The sequence below is a fragment of the Apodemus sylvaticus genome, chromosome 6 (genome assembly GCF_947179515.1).
Source record: "Apodemus sylvaticus chromosome 6, mApoSyl1.1, whole genome shotgun sequence".
In the NCBI taxonomy this organism is placed as follows: Eukaryota; Metazoa; Chordata; class Mammalia; order Rodentia; family Muridae; genus Apodemus; species Apodemus sylvaticus.
The window spans coordinates 35,795,059-35,818,658 of NC_067477.1; the positions used below are offsets into that span (position 1 = coordinate 35,795,059).

At 46.9% G+C, this 23,600-nt stretch overlaps 1 long non-coding RNA gene across 1 annotated transcript in view; it reads left to right on the forward strand.

The window, feature by feature from the left end:
- The window catches only part of LOC127687090 (uncharacterized), a 375,067-nt gene extending 351,775 nt beyond the window's left edge, over window positions 1-23,292 (forward strand). Inside the window, exon 2 of the long non-coding RNA XR_007978319.1 lies at window positions 23,032-23,292. This is a non-coding gene — a long non-coding RNA (uncharacterized LOC127687090). The remainder of the gene's footprint in view (window positions 1-23,031) is intronic.
- The last annotated feature ends 308 nt before the right edge of the window (window positions 23,293-23,600 follow it).

Genomic DNA, 23,600 nt, shown 5'->3' on the forward strand with positions numbered 1-23,600 from the left:
TGGCTGCTCACATCTGTAATGTCGGTTCCAGAATCAGACGCCCTCTTCTGGCGTCTGTAGACACTGCATGCACTTCACGCATGCGCATATGTCTCTCTCTCTCTCTCTCTCTCACACACACACACACACACACATATACACAGAGTAAATAAATACCTTTTAAATGAATGAATAAACGATGTGGGGGGGGGGGGTCCTGGTGTCTGGTCCAGTGCAGTTGCTCTCATAGCTCAGATAGCCAGACCCTCCTTCTTGGGAAAGGGAGAAACAACGGACTTTCTGACAAAGGTGAGCTCGTCAAGGGGGTAGGGAAGTGTAGTAGGTAGGGTGGATGGAAAGGAGTGGGGGTAGGCCTGGGAAACCAGGAGGGCCGAAAACAAAAGATCAAGAAGAACAGCCTGGAAATGGCCGCAGCCCGCTAGGGAGGGCTCCTTCCTTTGATTAGAATTCATGAACTCCCCTCTTACATTAAGTCTTTATATGACACCTGGCCTTTAATGCAAAGCTGGCTGAGAACATTAAAAATTAAAAGGCGAAGGTAGACCACATCCATCTCTGATAGCGCGTCTCCCCTCCTATCTGAGGCCTGCACAAAGCTATTACACATTGATAAATTATTTTGGGTAATAGCCGAGATATTACATTGTTTCTGAGTGAAGGTAAAATCTCCCCTGGACACGGGCATTTATCAGGAGTGCCTTTCATCCTATTTATTATGGGCCAGAGGATCAGGGGCTGGGGCTGGCCTCTGGGGTGCTGGGCTGGGTCCTTTCTCTTCTCCTAGCCCCTCCCTTTTCCCTCTGGTGCACTCTAGATGGGGCATTGATGAGGCTTATGACAAGTTAATTACTAACTTAAGATGCGCAATCACCTTTAAAGAGTGGGACTCTGGGGGGAGTGGGGGAAGGGCATTTGGTGGTTGGGCCCACAGACCCCATAAAACAGGTCCCACCTGACCACTGGGAGGAAACCATGCAGCTAGGTCCAAATTCCATCCTACCATGCCCACACCCTCTCCACCCCTCTGCAAGCTGGCAGCCAATCAGAACTGCTCAGCGTTTGTCTAGCAAAGGGACGAAGGGTGTGGAGGGCCAGGATGCCCTCTCTTAAAGGTATGTCTGGAGTCCTGGCTGCCTCCTGCTGCAGAGCCTCAAACCAGGCGCTCTCTGAACCTTCCACAACTGCCTTCTTCTCATCTTTGTGTTTTTGGGACAAGGTCTCTCTATGTAGCCTTAGCTGTCCTGGAACTCAGTATGTAAAAGGCTGTCCTGGGACTGACCCGCCTCTGCCTCCTGAGTGCTGGGATTAAAGGCAGTACCACTGTGTGCACCTTCTTTCTCGTTTTCCAACCTCCACAGCCTTGTGCTGAACGCTTTGATTGCATCTTTGGACTTGACCACACCCTGGCAACTGGCTCTGGTGCCTAACAAGCATTGATAGGATTAATAATAGGATACCCAATTATGGTAGTATCACAGGCAGATAATAGAGTCTTAATAGAGTCTGGAGGATTCTGGCACATCCAGGTTCTTGTGTCCCTGAACAAAATTATAAACAGACACACAAATAGAAGCAAAAGGATTTATCAGGGTAGAAGAAAACCAGAGCTGAATAAAGGCCCAAGGCTCAGTGACACTGGGCCAAGTGTTGTCATCCTTATATTAGTCATTTTTTTCTGCTGCGGAGAGAGTATACCCTCACAAAAGCAACAGAGGGAAGAAAGTGTTCGTGTAGGCTTACGTTCCAGAGGATTCTGTCCATCGTGGTGAGGAAGCCATGGCGGCGGCAGGATCACGTGGTCAGCCTGGCAGTCAAGAAGCAAAGAAAGAACAGGCAGTTGCTGTGAACTGTAACCCAACCCCAGTGGCATGCCACCTTCAGCACAGCCCACAGCTACCCGAGCAACATCACCAAAGGATGAGCAAGTGTTCAAAAACGTGGGCCTATGACGGCATCTTTCACATTCAGACGACTAAGGCGGGTCATTTACACAGTGCCACCTTCTGTATTTGCATCCTGTGGGCTTTTCTTTCTTTTTTTTTTTAATTTTATTTTCTAAATTCTTTGTTTACATTCCAAATGCTTTCCCCTTTCCCAGTTCCCCCCTCCCCATATGTCCCATAAACCTTCTTCTCTCCACCCATTCTCCAATCACCTCCCTCCTTTTTCTCTGTCCTGGTACTCCCCTACAATGCTGGATCAGGCCTTTCCAGAATCAGGGCCCTCTCCTTACTTCTTCATGTGAGTCATTTCTTATGCTAATTGTGTCTTGGGTATTCAGAGCTTCTGGGCTAATTAATATCCACTTATCAGTGATTGCATTCCATGTATATTCTTTTGTGATTGGGTTACCTCACTTAGGATGATATTTTCCAGTTCCAACCATTTGCCTAAAAATTTCATGAATTCATTGTTTTTAATTGCTGAGTAGTATTCCATTGTGTAAATATACCACATTTTCTGTATCCATTCCTCCATTGAGGGACATCTGGGTTCTTTCTAGCTTCTGGCTACTATAAATAAGCTTGCTATGAACATAGTGTAGCATGTGTCCTTATTGCATGCCAGGGAATCCTCTGGGTATATGCCCAGGAGAGGTATAGCAGGGTCCTCCAGAAGTGTCATATCCAGTTTTCTGAGGAAATGCCAGACTGATTTCCAGAGTGGTTGTACCATTTTGCAATCCCACCAGCAGTGGAGGAGTGTTCCTTTTTCTCCACATCCTCGCCAACACCTGCTGTCTTCTGAGTTTTTAACTTTAGCCATTCTGACTAATGTGAGGTGAAATCTCAGGGTTGTTTTGATTTGCATTTCCCTAATTATTAATGATGTTGAGCATTTCTTAAGGTGCTTCTTGGCCATCCAAGTTTCTTCAGGTGAAAATTGTTTGTTTAGCTCTGTACCCCATTTTTAATAGGGTTATTTGGCTCTCTGGATTCTACCTTCTTGAGTTCTTTGTATATATTGGATATTAGCCCTCTATCAGATGTAAGGTTGGTGAAGATCTTTTCCCAATTTGTTGGTTGCCGTTTTGTCCTTTTGACAGTGTCCTTTGCCTTACAGAAACTTTGTAATTTTATGAGGTCCCATTTGTCAATTCTTGATCTTAGAGCATAAGCTATTGGTGTTCTGTTCAGGAACTTTTCCCCTGTGCCCTCCCCCATTCTGCCCTCCGTCTGGTCTGAGGTTTCCATCTTCTTCCTCTCGCTGGTTTCTTTTGTATGTTAATCTTGGTAGTCTCAGTAATCTTGGCAGAGAGTCCACTCGCTCTCTGACTACTCCCCTTCCTCATAGGGATGTGATGATCATGCCATCCACACTGGGTTAGAAATAGGAGAGGAGGGGACATCCTGGAGGAGCAAGAGCAGTGTGGGCTGATGGTGTCCCCAGAGCAAGTGCTGTGGAGCAGTGCCAGTTGTCAATACTCGGTTGGAATACTCGGTTCACCAACCCACAACCCCTTTCAGGAAGTCTTCCTCCCAGGGCTGTTTCCTGCGTGTCTGCGCTAAGTGATGAGCCCACGCGCGCTAAGTGTTATGCTGAGAACATGACAAACAACAGAGAAGAGCCAGTCCCCAGCCGCTCAGAACCAACCTATTAGCCTCAGAGAAAAAACCCAAGTGCTACAGATGTTTGTTCGGTTGGTTTGCTTTGGTTTTGTTGTTTGGTTGGTTTTCCAGACAGGTTTTGTTTTGTTTTGTTTTGTTTTTCTGTGTAGCCCTGGCTGTCCTGGAACTCACTCTATAGACCAGGCTGCCTGGGACTCAGAGATCCTCCTGCCTCTTTCCTCCCAGATGCTGGGATTAAAGGTGTGAGCTACCACATCCATCTGCTATGGATGTTTTGATCCCTCCAAGATGAGGTAGCTCACTGGCCTTCCCAGCCCTTCGGAGGAGTCAGCTCCCACTCCCACCAAGTGCCCACGTTGGTTAGGTGGGCAGCTCGCACTGTCGGAGAGGAGGGTGACCAGAGTAGGGGATTTTGAACCTTTAATGAGCAGCGTAAGCTGCGGAGTCTCTGCCAAGGCCCAGGAATGAAAGCCTGCTTTCTAGAAAGCAGGAGCTACCAGCTTAGCACACAGGAGGTGTCCTTGTCCAAGTGCTTGTCACAAAAGGTGACAACCCAGCAAAATAAAAAGGAAGCATCCGCTGTGGTTTGATGTCAGCAAGACATTAAAGACTCCATTACTGTGGGCAGAACCAGAGTGACTCTCCTATTCCTAGCCTGTCTGTCTAATGGTCTGACACTCACAGAACCCTAGCTGACAGAGGGCTGCCACCCAGGCACCCACTCCCTCTGGGTTCAGTTTCCTACAGTGTCAAGGAGCTGTCTAGAGTATGGCATAGATGGGTGTGCGGAGGCCTGGAGGTAGGGGTCCAGGTGTCTGTGTCTGGACATCACCACATCAAGTTATACTGTTTGGGCCACCTCTCCTTCCAGTGACTGCCTCTCAGTTTAGCTTTCAGTCTCCTAACCAACCTGGCCCTCCCTGCACCTATCTTCTTTCTCCAAAGTCCAAATGGGACTTCCAGCCCCTGCAGATGGATGAGTCTGGGTGCTCTATAAGTGCCGGCTGCTGTTTGGCTGTGCTGTGGGTGGCTGTCAGGCTGGCTCAGCTCCTTAACAAGCTTGGTCTGACTATAGGAGGCACACATCTAAGGGCTGTCTGTCTGTCCTATTGTACTTCCCCACAGGTTCTGATGGACCGAGCCGTCTCAGTGGACTGCTGAGAACAGGTCTCTCTTAGGAAGTGTGAAGAGGCAGGAAAAGGGCTGAGGCCAAGACACTAGAGCTTCCATTGTGTAAAGCAAACTTGAACGCCAATCTTAAAGCCTTCCAGAATGAACCCATTGATAAATGACAACAGTGGCAACTGGTACCTCTTGGGTGTTCACCTCATGCCAGGCGCTTGGAAAGCGATCTGCTCTCATCTCTCTTTTGAATCCAGGAAGCTGGTGTTGCAGAGGTTCAGGGAGCCCAGCAGAAAGCCTGCTCCTAGATTTGATCCAGGGTCTCAGTGACAGCCCTCTGGACTGGCTGGTTTTGTGTATCAACTTGACACACGCTGGAGTTATCACAGAGAAAGGAGCTTCAGTAGAGGAAAGGTTTCCATGAGATCCATCTGTGGGGCATTTTCTCAATTAGTGATCAAGGGGGAGGGCCCCTTGTGGGTGGTTCCACCTTTGGGCTGGTGCCCTTGGGTTCTATAAGAGAGCAGGCTAAGCAAGCCAGTAAGAAACATCCCTCCATGGCCTCTGCATCAGCTCCTGCTTCCTGACCTGCTTGAGTTCCAGTCCTGACTTCCTTTGGTGATGAACAGCAATGTGGAACTATAAGCTGAATAAACCCTTTCCTCCCCAACTTGCTTCTTGGCCATGATGTTTGTACAGGAATAGAAACCCTGACTGAGACGCCCACTCAGGCCTCAGTTCCAGACAGGGCACTCACGCTCTTGTCCTGGAGGCAGTGGCAGAGCTAGGACAGGGTCCTTCATATTCATGCCAAGCTTCCCTCTGCTGTGCTGTGCATAGAGCTCAGCTCCTCTCCCATCCCTCGTCCCAGGTCTACAGAGGCCTCAGCGGGGGAGAGGGTCTTAGAGCAGCAGCGAGGTGTTGTCAAACAATTCCCAGGCTGAGGGAGGTGAGGATGAGCCGGCCTGAGGCTGCAACCTCCTGCTCCCTGGATTCCTCAGAGTATTCAAGATGGAGTCAGGCGTGAATAAGAAGGCATCTGCCGTTTGCTGGCGGCTGAGATGGGTCCAGGAAATGAGAGAAGGCCATGTCTAGGAGGCTGCTGGGGCTGGGGGAACTCTGAGAGAGAAGCTAGCAGAGACCAGGATCTGCTGAGGCCCCTGAGGAAGAAAGAAGGAGGCACCACCTGCAAGCTCAGGCAGACTCAGGCAGAGAGGGGCAAGCAGTACCCGTGAGGAGGAGAGGAGTGTCCTTAGGACAGACAGGAGGAGGGAATCTCTTGACTCATAGAATGGCATGGTCATGTCCTGACCCAGAGTCACTGCTGGCGTTTCCAGGTCTTCCTTGGGTCACCATTGATGACTGGGGAAGAAAACAGATGCTGAGAGTGTCTTAGAAGTGTATTTCTCAGTACGAGGTAAATATCTTTGTCTGCTCTTTGGACAAGTAACTGCTATAAATATTTTAATTTCGTTTTGTTTTGCAAGTCAGGGTTTCTCTATGGAGCCCTTGGCTGTCCTGGAACTCTCCTTATAGATCAGATTGGCTTCAAACTCAGAGATCCACCTGCTTCTGCTGGGATTAAAGTCATATGCCACCATGCTTGGCCTTATTTAAATTGTTTTAACCACTATGTATTGTTAATTTTAAAACCACGGCCTTACACAAGCTAACATCCTACCACTGAGCTACACCTCAAAGCCCTTAATCATTTTGGTCTTGAGACAGGGGTTTGCTATGGACCCGAGGCTAGCCTCAGACTCCCAGTGTGGCCCAGCTGAACTCTCTCCGTCCTCTACTCCCAGCCTCCCGGGTACCCGGAAGTGGACATGCACCATCATGCAATGCTTTTAATCACATTTTCCTAAACCAGATTTATTTTTAACGGAATTTGTGTCAAACTTGGACCATTAAAAAGACTCTGAATTTTCAGCCAGTAAGGAAAGACTTTTTGTCAGAATAAGGAAAGACACATGGCCAGGCACACAGAGAAAAAGACCCTTTGCAGGGGAAGTCGAGGAGCTAAAGCCTCATGAGAGCTTTCATGTTGGAGGGTTGTGCTTTTAAATAAAAATAAGCTTAAAATAATCGAAGTATGTAATAATTGCATACGCAGAGTCTAAGCCTAAAGATTGCCCCCTACCTATACAATTAAAACCTGACTTTTAATTTTAAAAAGTATTCATTTAGTTATTTAGTTTTTGAGACATGATCTCATATGTTGCCCTGATTGGGCAGAACTGCTATGTAGACCAGGCTAGCCTCAAACTCATAGATCCACCTGCCTTTGCCCCCTGGGTGTGTGTGTATTAACAAGCCTGTTTTTGTTTGTCATTGTTTTTCTTTTTCATGTTGGCGAGGAAAGGGATATAGAAAATTCACCAGGATATTTCCTCTCATTTGAGTTTCTGGGTCATTAGAGGACTCTCTGCCTCTAAAATGAATGGCGCTCTCAGGTGGGAAGGGGTGTGTTTTCCCCATTCCATCCTGTTGACAGTCTGAGAGCAAGACTTTGCGCATCAGATAGGCAAAGGAATTGCAATTACCCGGGGCTCATAAGTAGGCTGGTCTCACCACCAAAGCTTCTGCTAATTCTGCAGTCTTAATCTCTGCAACATCTCAAAGGGCGAGGCTTTAACCCGGCTACTTATGAGTTAATGTTGCCACGGTGTGGCAAGGTGTGAAAGGGTTTAGGGGAAGCTGGGGTGGGGGGGTGAGTCTTTATAAACCCAGTATTTCTGCATTCAGAGCCTAGTGAGGGGACAGTGGTCAGAAGGAAACAGAGAGAGAGAAAGATATCAAGTGTAGTAATCAGAATGAAAAATGGAGCCCCGGCTACTCTAAACAAGAGCTAATTCATCACCGTGCGAGTGGATAAGTAGCTGAGTTTCAGGCGTTCAGTAAGTTCCCCGTTCTGCTCCAAAAATTATTCCACCCCTGTCTGCATGCTCGCATAAATCATCCCTTCTTCACATCAGCTCCGATTACCAATTACTCCTGCCTGGGCCACGCTTCCCCTGCCCAATGCAGTCCGGAGTGCTTTGCCTTTTCATTTTACAAATGCTTTAACCACCTCTCCCCTTTCTTTCTTCCTTCCTTCCTTCCTTCCTTCCTTCCTTCTTTCCTTCCTTCCTTCCTTCCTTTCTCTCTCTCTCTTCCTTCCTTCCTTCCTTCCTTCCTTCCTTTCCTCCTTCCTTTCTTTTTTTCTCTCTTTTTCTTCTGGTCCCTCCCCTCCCCCAACCTTCCACTCTGTCCTCTCCTCTCTCCTTAGCCTCATCAGCTTCCTACCTGCCCTCTGCTCCCAGGCTCTGGCCAGCCTGACTGTAGGCAGTTGTGCCACCATGAGAGCTATCAGCACTCACAGCTTGTGGGAATAGAACATCCCCTACCTTTGGAATTTGTAGCAACAACCATGCAAGCCCAGCCTATGTCCTGGTCTATAAACAGAGTTTTCCTCTGGGGTTCTCCTGAGCTGCAGAGGTGCCGAAAGCCTGGAAAGAGCTGGCTTTCCCTGAAAAGAGGCTGCACCCACCCCCTGGATTTTTCACAGCTACAATTGTGTCATAAACAGAAACTGTGATCTGAGTCCACCACTGAAGCTGTTAGTGGGACTGTGGAGGGCTCCTGCTCTGCCCCAGAACCAGCCAGAGCTCAGTCATTAGTGGCTCATTCAGGGGAGGTGGACACATTTCAATCCCACATGTATCCCATGTTCTCTTATAAAAATATACATTTATATTTGTTCATTTTATTTTAAGGGTGCTTTGCCTGCATGGATCTGTGTGTGCCATGTATATGCTCTGTGCTGGCAGAAGTCAGAAGAGGGCACTGGATCTCCTGGAACTAGAGTTACAGACAGTTGTGAACCACCATTTAGACGCTGGGACTCACTCCTGGGTCCTCTGCCAGAGCAACAAGTGCTCCCAACTGCTAAACTGCCTCCAGCTCTGCCTCCTCGCTTCTTAAAAATGAACTTTATATAAGTTCACTTTCAGAAGCCTAACTTTGTCCATCGCAAAAAATGTGTGTTTGAGGTGAATTTTAACTCCCCACAATAGCTGTGAAAGCAAGTACTTTCTGCTGCACCCATAAATCCAACCTGCTTCTGACTAGGGGGCCACTGGGCATATCCTCCGGTTCATATGGCAAATACTTGAACGACCAAATGATTTAATGAGCCATCTCCCCATCCAAAACAAACCAAAAACTTCACAGTGGACTAGGTGGCCCAAGAGCCTGATAGCCAAGGTACCCTCACTTCCAGGGACTTTAATTCAATATTATATCCTGGGCCTAGAAAGGTAGACATGCTTGCCAGATATCTCTGCTCACACTTTGAGACATATCGGGCTAGCCTGTGCTTTAGATCTGGTTTACCCGGTAACCTTAGGAAAAGGACTTATTTCTCCATTTACTACTTGTTTCCACTGGGAGGACCCTAACTGTCTGCCCTCTCTGATGGAGATCAGAGACAGCCAGGTCAGCTTCGGAGTGATGGTTTCCAGGGCAGTTCTTAAATCAAGAGGGAGGTGTGGCTTGTTGCCCTCCACACCTGCCCAGGACAGAGACTGACTCTCACCGTGGTCTTCTGCATGGTGGCCTTACTGATAGCTCAGGGTTGTGACTATACTTGAGAATTATACATTCCCGGAGATTTGAAAATTCTAAAGTAATGTCAACATGAAAATACAGCTGTCACCTCAAAATGTATAAAGAATAGTTTATTCTGGAGCCGAATATGAATGATCATAACTTGGAAGCACAGATTCAGCTTACCCCACATATCATATTCCAACTTGCTAACCTCTTTGTGAAGTTTGTTTTGAAAGGTCTTTATTTATTTGTGTGTATGTGTCTGCGTGAGCATATGTGCCTGTGTGTTTGTAGAGACCAGACAAGGGCATTGAACCCTATGGAGCTGACAAGTGTTTGTGGGATACCCAGCTTGGTATGTGGGTGCTGGGATTTGAACTCTGGTCCTCGGGATTGCACAGCAAGTGGTGCTTACTAAAGCCACCTCTCCAGCCCCACGTAAAATGTTTACAGTAATTGAACATAGAAAGTTACAAATCAAAGCACTTCTCAAATACATGGAGTGGGGAACCACCAAGTAGGAGGGTTTTAGCAAAGTGGGGAGTCTTTGCTTTGTAGGCTTCAAGTGCTGATGGCATTCTTAGCCGTTGGGTTACTGGAAGCCAGTGGTCTGTACACTCCGAAAGGATGTCAGATCAGATACAGAGGTGGGAACTAAATGTCCAGTAAGGGTCTGAAGGTAACCCAAGCCGACTTCAGTCTGTAACATTCCAACTCTCCATGATCAGCCAGTGTGTTTGTCAGAATGTTTGACATGCATGTGGCTTTTTTTCCCCCAGAAAGCATGCATTCACAGTAGTGTTCATTCACAGTTGCATTCGTTCACAGTAGCATATGTTCACAGTAGATTCCAGGCCAGTTTTGCGTTGCCACTTGGTATGGTTTTTGTCCCCTCCAAAATTCAGTTGAAACCTAATCTCTAATACATTAGTATTGAGAGGTATGGACGGACGGTGGGAGACAATAAAATCCTAGAGACTGTCACTGTGAATAAAGTTAGAGACCCTTATGAAAGGAACTTGTCTCCTCTCGCCCTTCTTCCTTCTGCTAGGAAAGAACACAGCATCCAAGGCTCCACCTTGAATACACAGAGGAAGAGGACCGTTGTGTACATATGGAACGAGCCTGCTTTGTCTGCATCTTCAACTCCCCAACTCCCCATAACTATTTTTTATAAATTATCTAGACCTGGGTATTTTGTTATAGCAACACAAATGGATTCTCGTGCCATTAAAATAAAATTGGGGGTTATGCAAAATTCACCCAGAAGCTAGGGTGTGTGTGTGTGTGTGTGTGTGTGAGAGAGAGAGAGAGAGAGAGAGAGAGAGAGAGAGAGAGAGAGAGAGCTGCAAGCAAGATATTTAGGCTGCAGCATTTAAGGAGGCTCCTACCCTCAGGGAGCATCTTCACAGCCCTGAGAGTGAATGTCTCCTTGAATGTTGTGCCCTTACCTGAGTGCCTTACTTGCCTTAGCAGCCACAGTGTGGTGTTGCTGACCTGAATCCTTTCTAAGTCAGGGTGAAAGCGAGAAAGAGCGGACAGAAGGATATCCCAGAGTAATCCCACTCACCCGATGTTGAGGTTCTGCCAGGGAAACATCCTGAGTGTATACTTGAGGACAGTATGGCTTAAAGAGTTAGGAAACTAGCTGGGCATGTCTGTAGTCCCAGTCGGATGCAGAGGCTGGCGAATCTCTGTGAGTTCAAGGCTAGCCTCATCTACAAAGCAAGTTCCAGGACAGCGGGCTGTTACACAGAGAAATCCTGTTTCAGAAAAACAACAACGACAACAACAACAACAACAACAAACAACGGACCACAAACAAAAGAGTTAAGAAACTTTTAGGGATAGGGTGGGGTGGGGCAGGGAGGATGGGCAGGAGGGAAGGAGGCTGGGTGGTGTTTTTCTTTCTCACCAACTATTAATTAAAAATGGGGCTGAGATGGACCCCTGTCATAGTTGTACAGCAATTACCTAGCATGTATAATTAATACCACTGCAACAAGTGTGTGTGTATGTGTGTGGTGTATGTGCAGTGTGTGACAAACGGAAGCCAGAGTTCTCATGTTTTTCTGTAGATTTAACAATGAATATTTTAGCCAGGCAGTGGTGGCTCATGCCTGTAATCCCAGCACTCTGGGAGGCAGAGGCAGGCAGATTTCTGAGTTCGAGGCCAGCCTGGTCTACAGAGTGAGCTCCAGGACAGTCAGGGCTATACAGAGAAACCCTGTCTTGAAAAAACCAAATCCAAAAACACCAAAAAAAAAAAAAAAAGAAGAAGAAGAAGAAGAAGAATTATTTTGAAATTCCTCACTGCCAAAGAATATTGCATGTCGCCTGTGTTCATGTAGATCTCCATATCTCTCCACCAACTGTCACAGAGCAGGCCACAAGCCAGACACAGCAAAGACTTGTTCAATTTTGAAATCTTAGGAGCCAGGGGAGTACGTGTACTGGATGAGTTCAGGAGGGGAGGGGGAAACGTCATAAAACAGCTAAACAAGTAAGAAATGAGCATTTCTCATATCAACAGAAGGAGGGGATCTGTATGCCAGCAAGCAGGCTGAGAGGACAAGCCCTTCTCTGGTGAATATGGCGGACGTTTTCTGGTGGGAGGAGCATCCTGGTGTGAGCGCAGAGCAACCTTTACCAGGCGGGCCACTGTATCTTCACAGGACAGGCTGTGATGGCGGCACAGCAGAGAAGGCACTGACTGACACAGTGTGATCCTAGCTGATGATCTGCCTTCAGTTCCTCACTTTTCAGTGTAAAAATCTGAAAGTTCCCACAGTGTCTCTTATAAAGACCAAAGTCATCGGTCATAGGGTGAAAACCACCTCTCCCCGCTAAATGGAGAATTAAATAAATGACATATTCAAGTTAATTAACTACTTTGTCCTGTCTGTTTGGGTGCAATTTTCCTAATGTCTCCTATTTTATTAGAGCCATCTCTTTCTGCATGGAATCCTTGTAGAGTTCTAGGTGAGAGGCTTGCAGCTGGGGGAGGCACACAAGAGGAGGATTCTTCCATCATGCCCGTAAGATTAGGTACGACTCTGGCAGAACTCTCAGGAACAGCCCTTTGCTGAGAGGGCTCCATCCAGCGATAGAGGCTGGGAACAAGTTTCTCCTATCTCTGAATTCTTCTGTGGCCATGGGACATCAGTGAGACTGCCCTCTTCACATTCTTCTTGGTCATCCACACTCAGGAATGTGACTGGTCCCTTCTGGTCTTTCATGTATTTCCCAGAAGTTGGACAACGCAGCCCAGGCTCCCGGAAGAGTCTAGTTGCTGTCCGTGGTACTTAAACAGCAGCTCTGGAAGCCGACTTTAATCTCAACAGTTTACAGATGTGAAAGGACCAGGCAGGACCCGGCTCTAGCGTCTCTGATCCTAGTTCCTTTGATGATAGCCTTCACCAGCTTAGGGTGTAGTTATCCTGAGAATTACTCCAAGCTGAGAATAACAGGAACTGAATGATAATCTTGAATACTTGACCACACACAAGGGTCCCACTCAGTTGGGGCATAAAGCTGGGGTTGAAGTCTAGATCTCGAACTGTCTGATCCAGAGTTTCTCAACTTTGGCAACACTCTAGTGGGTGCACATGGAACTGGGGTACAGTGCTGTGTTCCTGGGTAATTTGTCTATCATGCTTGTCAGGGAAGCTTTGGAGTGGAGAGACGCTTTTCTCAAAAAGCTTATCCTGGGGCTGGAAAGATGGCTCTGTGGTCAAGAGCACTGGATGCTCTTCCAGAGGACCAGGGTTCAATCCCTAGCATCCTCGTGGTGATTTACAAACATATGTAGTTCCAGTTGCAAAGGATCAGACACTCTCTTCAGGTCTTCTGGCCACAGATTAAATATGCAGGCAAACCTCACATACACATACAATAAAATAAATGGTTTTCTTGTTTATTTTTTTGTTTTTTGCTTTAAAAAGGGCTTATCCTGAGCCTGATTGGTCTCTCCTTCTTACTCTTTATTTCTTACTCCTTCCTCTGACCCTCCTTCTCCTGCCGAGATGCCAGGACTAAAATTTTAAATTGGTGTAAGGCTAAAAGGCCAAGCCTTCTGTACTGGCTGGTTTTGTGTTCAACTTGACACAGGCTGGAGTTATCACAGAGAAAGGAGCTTCAGTTGGGGAAGTGCCTCCATGAGATCCAGCTGTGGGGCATTTTCTCAAGCAGTGATCAAGGGGGGGAGGGCCCCTTGTGGGTGGTACCATCTCTGGGCTGGTAGTCTTGGGTTCTATAAGAGAGCAGACTGAGCAAGCCAGGGGAAGCAAACCAGTAAGGAACATCCCTCCATAGCCTCTGCATCAGCTCCTGAGTCCTGACTTTCTTTGGTGACGAACAGCAACGTGGAAGTATAAGCTGAATAAACCCTTTCCTCCCCAACTTGCTTCTTGGTCATGATGTTTGTGCAGGAATAAAAACCCTGACTGAGACACCCTCCCTTCTTTGACATAATAGTTGCTTTTGTAAGAGTCTCCCTATGTCTCCTGTATGATAACCAACTAAGCCCTGTCTGACTTCTTCCCCAGCTGGGGCCTCCTGGCTGTGCCTTTATCTGTGATTGAGTCTGTCCTGGGACTAGGCTTCTATCAGGATCTTAGGAGTCAGCTGTTGACAGACAGCCTACTTGGGGGGGGGGGTGCTCTCTCCACGGTCAAGGCCTCTATTCTTCTCAAAGCCTCTCTCCCTGCTGTGCCTAAGCAGCCCTAATGCACCCAAGGACTGCCCCATGGCTCTCAGGCTGGAGAGAGCCTGTCTTCAGAAGTTACAACCCAGCCTTCAGGCTCCCGTCCTCTTGTCCCATGCACTTTCTCTCCTCTCTGGCTCTGTCCTGAGTGTCCCAGCCATGCAGCCTGCCTTCCTCCCCATTGACCTCTTCTGCTTCTAATCCATTCCAGACCACTCTTCAGAAGCTCAGACTTCACATCTGCAGGGACGTTTCCACCTCGGTGCTGGGCTAAGTCCTTGCCCCAGCAGGTCCCGGAGTGCCGCAGCAGGTTGCCAAGTGAGGCACTGCACTTCATTTGCTGAAAACTGACCCGAGTGTGGTAAGTGGAACTGACAGCTGGGAAAGATGGAGGAGCCAGGTCTTGGGGAATATTGGGGGTTGTTTGTTTGTTTGTTTGTTTGCTTGTTTTTTTCCAGAGATGAGAGAACCAACTGGACTAGGAAAGTTACAAGTTCCTGCCACTTCTAGGAACACTGCTATCGGGTCATCAGGAGGCTGCGCCCTTCATAAAGGGCCACTTCTGACACCTGAGATGCGGCTCAAATGCTCGATAAGAAGAGACAAAGGAAGGGAGCTCTGTGTGTCCTCCTGGCCATGCTTAACCAGATGTTCACTCCAGTTCCCAGACTCAGACCCTCCAACCCAGGGACAAGGCCCCCATAATAAAGAAAGGAGATCCATTCCTGGGTGACTGGCAGGCTTGTGGAATTAATCGGAATCCTTAAGTGACTGAGAAATGAACTAGCTATTAAAACCTGTCTTTAATAAGAAAAATAAAGTTAGAAAATGGGTGCAATTAGTAAGTCATAATAAAAAAACAGGTAAAGGGTCACTTAGAAAAATTAAATGCTAGAGAGACACATAAATCACAGGGTTCTGTGGCGCACAAACGGAAGGGTCTGGCCAGAGCTAGCTGGTGAACTGAGAGAGCTCTTGGCATCTGCTTCCAGGGGCCAAGAGTGGTCACGGCTGGAGAAGAAAAACAGGGGACTTGCAAAACAGGAGGAAGACCGATTCTACCATCGTGTGCCCCCCTCCCGCCACCCCAAGGGAGCTGTAAGTTCTGTTTGTAGACAGGTCATAGCGAAAAAAATTTTATGATTAAAAATTTACGATAAATTTCATGAATAGAAAATCCAGTAAGCAGCTGGAGGGTAACAGAAGCCGGAGCCATCAACTCGGATGGCAGGTTTACACAGAAGTCATGCCGGGAAGCCATGATGCTTCTTTTATGCTAACTAATTTGTAACATGGGTGGGAAGAGGGGCAACCGAAGATTTAGTGCTTTTTGATTTTAGAAAAGCCTTTGATTCAGAGTCTCGTGAAATCTGACTGGCAAAATTAATTTCAATTGGCACGGACAGGGATTGTCTCTCAGATGGAGTTCAGCTGAAAGTCTATAAACCCAGGTGTGATAAACGGGGTGAGGGAGGCACAGACGGGGGGGGGGGGTAAGGGGGAGGCCTGGGTTTCAGCTGTCAGGAGTGGGATGAGGGAAGCAGACTCTTCCTTCACGTGGAGTCTTCACAGATGTGGGGTTCATGGTCTATGAGCCAGGCAGACACAGGAAGCAGTGGGAGGAGACAAGAGAGATGGACACAGAGCAAAATGTTCCCCCCAAATTAGGGAGGGCTGCACAACAGGGCGCCCAGCACCTGAAGTAGCAACACCAGCTGGCAGCAGAAGTGTGAGTCCAGGTAAGACAGAAGGGCCCTCAATGGGTAGGGCTCACTCAGGGCCTTGCAGCTGACGAAGATGCTCTCTTCCACAGGGACCAGGAATGAAGGCAGCTTCAGACACAGGAGCATCAAGGCCCTGGCTTAGTCCCTCCCCTTCCCCCGTCATCCCCCTCCTCCTCTCATCCCCTTCCCTCAAACCCTCTGTCTGTATTAGTCAATGTTCTATTGCTGTGAAGAAACACCAAGACCATAGCAATTCTTATTTTTTAAAAAAGCACTTGCCGGGCAGTGGTGGCGCACGCCTGTAATCCCAGCACTCTGGGAGGCAGAGGCAGGTGGATTTCTGAGTTCGAGGCTAGCCTGGTCTACAGAGTGAGTTCCAGGACAGCCAGGGCTACACAGGAAAAACCCTGTCTCAATTAAAAAAAAAAAAACCCAAATCCAAAAAACAAACAAACAAACAAAACAAATAAAAAAGCACTTAATAGGAACTCGCTTACAACTTCAGATTTAGTCCGTTATCATCTTGGCAGGGAAGCATGAGGCACACTGACAGACCTGGCAGCTGAGCGTTCTGCATCTGAACCTCAAGGCAGCAGGAAGAGCCGCTGGGCCTGGCTTAGACTCTTGAAACCCCAAAGCCCACTTCCAGTGACACATCTACTCCAACGAGGCCACGCCTCCTAATCCCTCTCAAGTCGTGCCGCTCCCTGTGACTAAGCATTCACCCCTAAGAGCCTAGAGAGACCATTCTTATTCAAACCTCCACACTATCTCCCTATCTCTCTGTGGGGGAGTGGGGCATGGAGTGGGCATGGGGTGAATTGGGGTAGCCTTGGGCATTGTCTACCTTTTTTCTTAAAACAGGGTCTTTCTCTGACCTGCAGCTTTTGAGTGCTAGACTAGTTGGCTAGGGAGCCCCAAGGATCCACAAGTCTTCAATCCCTGCTGCTGAGACTACATATATGATATATGTAACATCATGCCCTCCTTCCTAAAACAGTGACCTCTGGAGATTGAACTTGTGCTTGCAAGCAAACATTTTACCCACTGAGTCTCTCTCTCTCTCTCTCTCTCTCTCTCTCTCTCTCTCTCTCTCTCTCACTCTCTCTCTCTTACTCTCTCTCTCTCTCTCTCTCTCTCTCTCTCTCTCACACACACACACACACACACACACACTTAGTGTTGACCTGAATCTGGTCTTACCTATGACTGCAAGAAGCCTATAATGAGACCAATGAGTTGATGCTGCCCCCCCTGGCCCCCAAAAAAGCTATGTTCACCCCTAGAAACATGTGAATCATTTTTAAAGGAAGCCTGAAACTTTTGTTTTTTTGTATTTTTAATTAATTTTTATCTTATGTGCATGAAGGTTTTACCAGCATGTATGTTGTCTTAGAGTTTCTATTGCTGTGATAAAACACCGTGACCGACTTGGGCATTTTCTTAATTAGTGATCAAGGTAGGAGTGCCCAGCCCACTGTGGGTGGTGCTATCCCTGGGCTGGTGGTCCTGGGTTCTATAAGAAAGCCGGGTGAGCAAGCGGCGGGGAGCAAGCCAGTAAGCAGCACCCCTCCATGGCCTCTGCCTCAGTTTCCACCTCCAGGTTCCTGCCCTGTGTGAGGTCTTGCTCTGACATCCCTCAGTGATGGACTACAGTGCAGAAATGCAAGCCAAGTAGCCCCTCCCCTCCCTAGCTGGCTTTTGGCCATGGTGGTTCATCACAGCAACGGTAATCCAAACTAAGACAGCTGGAGCTGGAGGGAGGTGGAAGAGGCGAGGAAGCGGCCGCCATGGAGCCTTTGGGTGCTGCTCCAGAACTGTAGGAGAATGAGGGTTCTGTTGTGTTAATATTCATTTGTGGGGCCTTAGTCTAAGAGTCTCAGGGAGATCACACAAGGCTTGCTGGGAAGCCGCGTGTCTTCCGGAGCAGCCATGTGTCGTAAATCTCAGAGTGAAGAGCGTCCAAAGCCCCAAGGAAACCTTCCTATACTTCTGATTGGCTGATAAGAGCCCAGCCTCACCCTGGAACATCCTGAGAACGATGGAAGCCTTGCATAGCTGCTGCTCATCTCAGAGAAATGAAGCAACAGCCATGGGCCAAGCACTCCGAAAGAAGTGGGGCCCCCACAGCCCCTGTCTCTTTATGAGCATTCACATGAATTAGATTTTTAAAAAAAATGCCCCCGAAGGTTCATGTGTTGAAAGGCTTGGTCCCAGTTGCTGGCACTAATGAGAGATGATTGGATAAGGAAGATGCTAACTTCATCAGTGGGTTAATCCCAGAATGGGGGTACAAGCTGAATGGCTGTTAACAGACAGGGGGTGCTGGGGGAAGCACATGATGGGGGTGACTTTGAAGGCATGTCTTGGACAGAGTGAGCAGGGATGAAGCGAGCAGAGGTCCTGAGTTCAATTCCCATCAACAACATGATAGCTCTGTACAGATACAGTGTACTCATCTACATAAAATAAATAATTTTTTAAAAAAGGCATGTCTTTCCCCTGCTACTGCTTCCTACTGTCCTATCCTTCCCCCTCTCTCCCTCCCTCTCCCTCCCTCCCTCTCTTCCTCCCCTTCCCTCTTCCTCCTCCCTCCTCCCTCTCCCTCTTCCTCCTCCCTCCTCCCCATCCCTCCTCCCTCTCTTCATCTTCCTCTTATTTCAGGCTTCATTCATTGAGCAGCTTCCCTTCCCAATGTTTCGCTTTACCACAGCCCAAAAGCAAAAGAGTAGTGTACAGGAGCAACACCTGAAACTGGAAACCAACACAACCCTGCCTTTCTTTGAGTTTTGTCAGAACAATGGGAAAAAACCTGACTAACAAAGATGGAACTGAGACTACCACCCAGCCTACACCACGCACCCCATATGATGGGCAAGCACCCGAGGGAGATCAGGTCAGCTCCTGTTAAGCCACCGTGAGTGCTGTGACTCAGTGCTGTTGTCTCTCTGACTTGTTCAGAGATTGCTAAGACCACCCATGGAGCTGGGATTCTGACCACTCAGTTCGAGAGCTATTCCCAGCAGGCAGAGCCCCACCCCCACCCTGGGAAGAAGAAGGGTTCACATGTCTGGGAAGAGTTTGTAGCTGCGCCTGTGGAAATGAGTATTAGAAAGCAAGAATAGGGCCCAGGAAGGGAAGGGTGGAATCTCTTGAGGATAGACCTTGAATTTGAAAAGGAATAGAGGCTGGGTAGATGCTAGAACCCAGGAAAGAGTGAGGACAGGAAGGGTGTGGAAATGCCATCGGGTGGTTGGTCAATAACCAATAGTGATGACTTTTTTCACTTACTAATGTCGATTATGTGCCAAGGGGCTTGCTGATTGCTTCATCTTCATGTCCTCATGGAAGGAGGAACTGGGATTAACCCAGGCACAACCTAGATTAGCTGCAAATAACCCTGGCCTGTGCCCTAATATGAAAGACCTCTGTCCTGTCCCCAAGTCACCTGCTGTACCCATGCGCACATGGCCTGCAGCAGTGTGTTACCCCGAGCATGAGTGTCCCCACTCACTGCACTGACCAGGCTGCTGCCCTACTGTGAAGAACATGGCCCATGGTTCGAGCCACAGGCTCACAATGCAGACAGGCCAGCGTCTGTACTAAGGAGGGCATGCCTGCTTTCAAGGGGAACTTGCTGCTGTGTGTAATAGGCTACCGTGGGAGCATCAGACCCAGTGAGACACACAAATACCCTGGGGCAGCCTTTCCACTGGAGAAGTAATGCCTGGTTCTGGCAGAGGGACAACAAAGGAAAAAAAAGTATCACAGCTTACGCCATTGAAAAGGTCTACCAAGGGTGAGTTCAGGAAAAGTCCAGTTAGGCTGCTTGGAGGCTGTGAGAAGGCCAGCTTTCCGTTACCCTTCCTTTGCTTTGGTTTTTCTCATCTTGGTAGCAAGGCTGGCCTTGACCCCTGGAATGTCCTCGGAGATCAGTGATCCCAGAGACTAGCTCTAGGTATCATTCCCGTGGCTTCATCCTAAGTCCCAGCCATGACTGTTGCTGGCTCCTGGGCCTGGTGTCTACATTAACGGCTAGGATTGAATCTGCTCTACCAGAAAAGCACAGGTCTAGAGTGATACGCTGAAGGCAGCTCTCCCTGTGCTCGCCCACTGCTACACATGGGGACAAGGGCTTTAGAGTGAGAACTTTGTTCAGGAGCTGAGCCCAGGAGGCATGCGCAAGAACATACAAGTGGAGGACTAGGGTGAGTCACTGCACAGGACATGTCGTGGACAATGGGGACTCCGTTCCACTGAAGCCTTGGGGACATGGTACAGGGGAAGCTGAAGGATACTTACTTATCAGCACATGAATTCATCACTGGTTGAGGGAAGAGCATTGGTCATTAACTTTCAATGCAGGTAGCCTATCACATGGTGACTCTGGATAAGACCCCCCTATAAGGTAGCAGTGTGCTTAGAACTGAGCGCTTAAGATCTGCAGGTCATTGATGCCTCTATAAATGGTCTCCAAGGACAGATAGGAGAAGACTGTCCAAGGGAAACAGGAATGCAGGGTAGGCATGGTGTAGACACAGACTGCCGCTGAGGCCCTGATAATATGAGCTCTGAACGGCACAGGGAGCTGAGTTCCAAAACTCCATCCCCAAATGTGTGCATGTTTTTATACAGGAGATGCAGAAGTTGAATAGGCTCCCAGACAAAGTCTTGAATTGATGCCAAGAATATTAAGAGCAACTTGTCTAGGGGGGTGAGCGGATCAAATGTATACTCACCTCAAGGATGGGGACTTAAAATGGATGGTGGCCAGCACAGACAAGAACGTCGCTGATGGTTTAATAAGTCTCCACAAGAGCTGTTCAAATGAGAGGGATTTCTGGGAAGAAAAGCTGTACTTAACATAATACCCCTCAGGACTCACCATTATGAGCGTTACATGTGAAACAACAAATCTACAGCTAGGAACAATGTCAACCTTATCTGGACCATAATGTAATCTGAGAGGCAGGAAGAAGTATTAGCCCCACTTCAGAGATGAGAAAACCGAGGCTCAATGAGCTAACAGAGCCAGACTCTACTGAGCTCTGTCTAAATGTTTTTATAAAACCCAATACCATGTACAGTGAATATATTCTAATTTTAAACATTTAGATCCACTTTATTGGTTTTCCAGTTATAGATGGAGGAGCATTTCCCCCATCTGTGCCCTCTTAGATATTCATAAGATGATGTTTCCAGATGTTCTGGGAAGCAGGACCTCTCCCAGGTTGACAGCTGCACTTCTGGTGTTTCCCAGCACTGCTGTCCAGGGAGGCATAATGGCTTCAGTTTCAGGAAGAGGGATTGTAAGCCTTTCGTGAAGGATTCTAGTCTCTCGTAAGCTTGCCACAGAAGGTCTTAAACCTCTGTTTTCAAGGTAGGAAACGTTTGTTCCTTGCTTCAAGCAACAATCAAATTTATTATTAATGGTTGGTCTATTACATGGTAAGCATTTTTAGGCAAAATTAATAACTGTTATCCAAAAGATAATTTGTACTATCAGATCACATGTTTATTCCTTTAAGTTTCTCCCTGCTTCAACACAGATACCTGAATTGGGTGCTATAGCAGCTATTTTTAAGATGTTAAAGGTCAAGCTTTTAATAATAGTAGATATACATAGCTCATGGTTTATAATTGCTTAAAGTTGGTCCATTTTTAATACTGCTAATTTTTAATTTCTACAGTTTATACAAATGTGATTCAAATTTCTAAGAACAAATGATATGTTCTCTAAATGACTGTCCTTTAGGTATCTGAAATAATTTTATATTTTGTGCACATCAAATTGTAAAGATTTGTTCTTGATGTCCTCAATTTCTACCTCTACCACGTAATGGTGTTAATCCTAGAGGACTTAGTTATTACAGATAAATGATATTCATATTTCTAATTTAAAAGATAAAAAAAATATGTACATGTGACTAATGATTCATTTTTAGGCTGTCTAGTTGCAACTGCTCTAACAGAAAAAGCAACTATATTTTATATAATTACATAGTTATTGCCTATGTTATGGTTTATACTTTGTGTTCCAACTTAAATTAATAAAACAATATCTTCTTGGAAGAAAGAAGAGAGGGGAAATTGTGTCCCTGTGCATATAATTTAAATTATGCTTACATGTTTTTAAAAAAAAAAATTTTAAAAATTGGATGCCAAGAAACTCCTTGCTAAATGTATATGACATCTTGTAATTAGGCATATTGATGTCTAGGTGAAATGAAGGAATTCACTTACTAACATATGCCATGATCCTGATTTAATATTGGGGGAGAAGGCATGTCCTCTGTTTTTTCCACAGAATGCTGCAGAAGATATGCTGACTGTGCTTGCTGAATGCCCAGACCATGGTAACATAAGAGCTATATTAGATATATGTTCTTGACTTACCTCAATTGTTAAATGTCCCAGGTTAGATAAATTGCCTAGCTTCAAGCTTTTAGACTTTGTGGGACAGAAAATAGAGACTGTTAAGCTAGCTTAGGAAAAATTAATCTAAAGAAGAGTTAAAATGACTCTTCTCCTTATTGTGTTCAGCTGACTTAACCATAGACTAGTCTAGAAATAATCCCAATATTGAAGATTCCAATTTTGAAGATGGCTAACAATCTTCAGCCAGCTGTGTTAATTTAACATATAGTCTCCACTTTTCCTGAGAAGTAACAGCTTAATTCTTGATTCACAAGGCTACCTCTCCCACCTCAGAGGCCAAGCTTTGGGTCCTTAAAGTTGTTAATTTACAACTGAATTGGATACTTCTGGGACAAGTTAATCCTATTCCACCTTTAACTCTTGACCTTGTCTGTTAAGCAGACTGGCTGTCTCCACCCAGGCTCACCTGGATGGAGAGATTACATGTCTGTTAAAGACACTTACAGACCCCCCTGGCTTCAAAACTTACACAAGTGGATCTCCAAAGAGGGAGCCACATAGAACTCAGATCTATGTGTGTTTGTTTTTGAACAAACATGGGTACCAGCGAGACGTGCGAGGCAAAGCACTGCATGGGGAGGTGAATTTCTGCTTCTGAGTCCCCAGGAAGTACACCTAATTACATAGGGGTTAACGTCGAGAGGCTGTCCTTAAAATAATAAGGGAGCCTATTACCCCTCCTCTAAAAAAGACGTTATACAATATTTAAGAGAAATTACGGTCAATGCTTCCCCTCCTGGTTAAGGCCCGCCTTCTTATGAAGGATATTTATCCACTTGTTTTCTACCTCCTCGTGTTCAAATTAATAAAAAAAGAGAGGACATGTACAGAGCCATATTGGGGCAGTCTTGCACTTGGTCAGAGTTTGACTTTGGTCAAGGTTAACTTCTCCCAGTTAGCCAGGATTCTGCTCCACTTAGGGTGGAGCGCACGTAGTAAAGGTTAAGTTCATTGTTCTTCCTGGTATAGGGATTCCTGAATTAAACAGGTGACCCACCCAGCTGCCGGAGCAGTCAAGACGAAGACCTCCAAGAGAAGCTAGACAACTTCCACCGGAACTCAGCCTGGAGTCTGGGGGGAGGGTTTGCCCAAACTGTTAAAAGGTCCGGCGCCATTAAAGTTTACGGCTTCGATCAGTGAACATTGACTTAGCCGTACTTTCTTTTCGCCGCTCTTCCCTATGACCCCAAAATTCTCTCAACAGGTAACCCAGTTTACATGTAGCTGCTGGCGGCTACATTCTAGACCGGGAGAAACAGAACCACCAAAGAGCTTAACTCCCTGGCTTGAGGTTACACAGCTATTAGGCAGTCAGGCTTCTAACCAGCTCTCGGCATCTGATTCCAGAACAGGCTCTTTAAACTGTTAACTCGAAACCGCAGGAAAACAAACATCTCTGCCTCTACTGGCTGCTACTTTCTGTGATCTGTTCTAGAGTAACCACAAAGT